Source organism: Myotis brandtii, unplaced genomic scaffold (assembly GCF_000412655.1).
Source record: "Myotis brandtii unplaced genomic scaffold, ASM41265v1 scaffold616, whole genome shotgun sequence".
Taxonomy (NCBI): domain Eukaryota; kingdom Metazoa; phylum Chordata; class Mammalia; order Chiroptera; family Vespertilionidae; genus Myotis; species Myotis brandtii.
Window position 1 is genome coordinate 307,296 of NW_005370346.1, and position 4,799 is coordinate 312,094.

Below are 4,799 nucleotides of genomic sequence, written 5' to 3' on the forward strand. Positions count from 1 at the left end.
CGCGCCCACCTGCTGTGTGTGTCTGCCCCTGCTCCCGCCTCAGCACCTGCATTAACCCCACAGAGGTGATCTCGTCACTGCACTGGCCTCCGTGGGAACAGGGCATCACCACTCCGCCCTCTCACTGTCATCTCACAGGCGCCCACCCTCAGCACCCAGAATACACAGACACTCTCCAAATGACATGAGCATGTCGGAGGGGACGTGTGCACATCCTGTGGGGGACTTAGGCATGCTGGGGTTGATGGAAGTGCGGCGGAGGGGCAGGGGGAACTTGTGCGCGCCTTGGTCCGGGACTGTTGCAGGCGCGCGAGGGTGACAGTGCGCTGGGAGATGTTCGATGGGATGGGAGAGTCCGATCAGGGGCAGGTTGGTAGGGGGGAGGGGCCACAAGGTTGGTCGCTGGCCCCACCTCCTGATCTGGCCAGTTTGTTGGCCACAGTGGGCGTCATAGCGACCGGTTGTTAGGTCGTTATGGCAGCTGCCTTTATATATATATAGATAAGAAAAGAAGTGTTAGAAAAGATGTGGAAGAAAGGGAACCCTTGTTCACTGTTGGTAGAAATGTAAATTGTTACAGCCACTATGGAAAACAGTATGGAGATTCTTCAACTAATTAAAAATAGGACTACTACATGATCCAGCGATTCCGCTTCTGGCTATTTACCCAAGGGAAAGGAAAACAGTAACTCAAAAAGATATCTGTGGTCCACGTTTATTGCAGCATTATTTACAACAACCAAGATGTAGAAACAATCTTAGTGTCTGTTGATGGATGAGTGAATTTTAAAATTGTGTTATAGGTACACAATGTGATATTGTTTATCCATAAAAAGGAATGAAATCTTGCCATTTGCAACATGGATCGACCTTGAGGGCATTATGCTAAGTGAAATTACTCAGAGAAATACAAGTACCATATGAACTCACTTATATGTGAAATAAAAAAAATAAGATAAAAGCAAAATGCCCCACAAAAATACCAACCTCATAAGAAAACATTGGTAGTTACTAGTGGTCAAGGATCTGCGGGGGCCAGGGGCAACAGGGTGGGGTGAGAGATATCAATGAAAAGGGTGAAAAGATACAAGCTTCCAGTTATAAATAAGTCATGGAGATGTCATGTACAACATGCTGACTATAGTTAAGAATATTATGTTGCATATTTGGAAGTTGCTAAGAGAGTAGGACTTAAAAGTACTCATTACAAGAAAATTTTTTTTAACCATATAAGGTGACTGATGTTAATTAAATTATTCCCAATCTATATAAATATTGAATTATTATGTTGTATGACTAAATGAATATAATATTTTATATCTCAATTTTAAAAAAGCCTCCTGAAAAGGAGATTCCATGCCCATATAATTTTACAGTTGAAATAGCAATTATGTAAGGAAGAAATTATAGCAATTCCTTATAAGCTCTTCCTGAAAGTAGAAAAGGAGGGACACTTTCCAGTTCATTTTATGAGATCAGCCTTACCCTGATACCAAAATCAGACAAAGACATTATAAGAAAAGAAAACTACAGATCGAGATTTCTCATGGACTTAGAAGAAAAAATTCTCAACAATGTATTGAAAAATTGAATCCTAGCAATATACAAAAGGGATAATATATCATAATCAAATGGGTTCATATTGGCAATGCAAAATGATTTCAAGTTCATTATTTGAAAATCAGTTACTGTAATTCACCATAATAAGAGATGAAAAAAGATCACATAACCATCTCAATAGATGCAGAAAAAACCCTTGACAAAATTCAACATTTATTCATAAAAAATAATTCTCACCAAACTACAAAGAGAAGGGAACACCTATATGTATAAAAGGCTAAGTGTCCGTCCTACCGGTGACCACCAGGGGGCAGATGCTTAATGCAGGAGCTGCCATGACGCACACTGGCCATTTAAAAGTAAATGGCACCACGGACCTGGTGCCGAGAAACTAACATTTGGCTTTCCCCAAGTGGGACACAGGCCCCGCCACTACCCTGTAGCAACACCCCACCAAATTGCAGCCAATGCTGCCAAGACCTCTTGGCCCAAAATGCGACCCATAGCCCAGCCCAGCCCAGAAACAATTGCTGTGGGTGCCAGGTAATGACATCATGTAGCAACGCCCGGCTTCCTCTCCCTAGTGACTAGTTTCTTCAGCCCAGGAACCTGACTTGCTTTATAGCCAAGTGCAAACATTTTACAGTTTATCCAAATGTTTGTGAAGTGTTTTCCCGTGCCTCATCTCATTTGATCCTCACAGAAGTCCTGGAGTAGGTAGGTAGGAGACTTCGTAGAATCCTATTTTCTTTTCATTAGCAAGACATAACTAGCAATATTAAAATATTTCTTATAATTAATTTCCTTTCAATGTGCATGAATCTGTGCACCGGGACACTAGTCCTTTATAAAAGTCATTGTAAAAACAAACAAACAAACAAACAAACAAACAAACAAAGTAGAGCTTGCATTGTAGTTAATGGTGAGGTAATGAATTCTTTACCTCTAAGATTGGGAACAAGGCAAAGATGTTCTTTATCACCACCATTATTCACTATCATATTGGAAGTACTAGTCAATGCAATAAAGCAAGAGAAAGACATATACATTAGAAAAAAATACGTCTTTCTCTAGACAACATTAAGTAGAAATCCCCAAAGAATCTACAAAAAGGTCCTAGAACAATAAATCATTTTTATTCCAGAAATGAATAATTGTAATTTGAATAAAATTTAAAATGCCATTTCATTAGCATCCCCCCAAATTAAATACTTAAAAATACACTTCACAAAATATGTGCAGAATTGTGATGAAAGAAATAAGAAATAGAAAAATATACCACATTCATGGATTGGGAGACTTGTTTTCATTTCTCCTCAAATTGATGTATAGATTAAACACATTCCTAATCAAATTCCTAGCAATCTTTTTTGTAGATATCAATGAGGATGGAGATGGAAAATGGAATGCAGAATATGAGAGATGTACTCGATTGTACTACAAATGTATGACATAACCTCACTGAAAGTGATGTGGAAGAAAGAAACTAACCTAAGTAATTTTGTAAAACTGTCCACTGCCCCCTCTCCCCGCAATAAAAGACTTTTATTGCATCTTTAAATTATCACAAATAGATTTTAGGAATTATCTAAACCTTGTTTCTGTAGTTGGACATCTCTTATATAAATATTTAAAACCAGTAAACAGAATATTTTCCATTATCATCCCCTGCATTTAGTAAGCATTATCTTAACTCCTATTGACCAACACTGTGTCACACGGCAACTCTTAGTTGTGAAGGGATGCTGGGAAAGTGAGTAACAGGCAAAGGGGAATAGGATTATTCTCAATCATGATTTATCCTTGGGAGAAGGTATGTTGCCACTGTGATAACATTACGGTCTAGATTTCAAGGAATAAGGTGGGAAGCAATGGCTATTTCTAGGTAGTAACATTATCTGCCACATCTGGCCTTTAGGAATATGCTGGTTCTCCATCCTTAGCAAGGATGTTTGCTCACAGGTTCTTTCCCACTCAAATTCATCAAAAATTTTTTAAATGATCTTTATTGTTGAAAGTATTGCATATGTTCCCCTTTTTTCTCCATTGATCCCCTCCACACTCCCACCGCATCCCCCCAGGCCTTCACCACACTACTGTGTGTGTCCATTGGTTATGCACATATGCATGTAAATTCTTTGGTTAATCTTTCACCACCTACCCCTCTCTCCCCGCCTTCCCTCTGAGATTCTTCAATGTATTCCGTGCTTCTATGTCACAGGATCTATTTTAATCATCAGTTTATTTTTGTTCATTAGATTCCACATATGAGTGAGATCATGTGATACTTGTCTTTCTCTGACTGGCTTATTTCACTTAGCATAATACTCTCCAGGTGGTTTAAGTGCCCATCAATAAATAAGTGAATGAAAAAGCTGTGGTACATTTGCACCATGAATATTATACAGCTGTAAAAAAGATGTGTCTCTTACCCTTTGAGACAGCAAGGTATCAAATTTTAATTACGAAATTTCACAATGCTGGTGTCAGGGAGCTACTGAGATACCATCTTATTCTGCTATCCTCTTAAAAGTTGCTTATAATGCTTCTATGAAAGTGGGGTTCCCAGAGTCACAGTGCTTGTTAATGGCAGAGAGGACTAGAAATCAAATCAGTTTGCTTACAGGTTCTTTCCCATTCGAATTCACCTGGCCTAAAATTTCTTTTAAAAGATCCTTTAGGAAAAAAACCCAAATGAGTAACAAAAATCAATTAAAACTAGCCAAAAACAACCAAAGAAAAAGTAAAAAGAAATAAAGCAGGATAGTAAAATAACATATAAATTTTTCTCATTCAAATTAAAACTAGAAAAGGGGCTGTGAATGGGGGCAGGTGAGGACATCTGTGTTATTCCTTATACACTGTAGTATTGCTTGAATCTATTGCAGTGGTTATGTTTTCTTTATTAAATTTGTATTTTAGAGAAAATAATACGTGCATTTGTTTTAAAAAATCAAATTGTGCTACTAGACTTGTAATCCTATATAATAAATAGGTAATAAGCAAATTGACCATCACATCCTCACACAAAGATGGCTGCCCCCATGTCATCACAAGATAGTCACCCCCATTTGGTCACAAGATGACTGTGCCCATATCATCACAAGATGACCGCCACAAGATGACCAGCAGGGGAGGGCAGTTGGGGGTGACTGGGCTGGCAGAGGAGGGCAGTTAAGGGTGACCAGGCCAGAAGGGGACAGCATTTGGGGGTGACCAGGCCGGCAGGGGAGGGCAGT

The 4,799-nt window shown here is 39.1% G+C and overlaps 1 protein-coding gene across 2 annotated transcripts in view; it reads left to right on the forward strand.

Moving 5' to 3' along the window:
- Window positions 1–4,799, forward strand: part of ZNF569 (zinc finger protein 569) — a 99,314-nt gene that overhangs the window by 18,153 nt on the left and 76,362 nt on the right. The gene's annotated exons all lie outside the window — the stretch shown is intronic.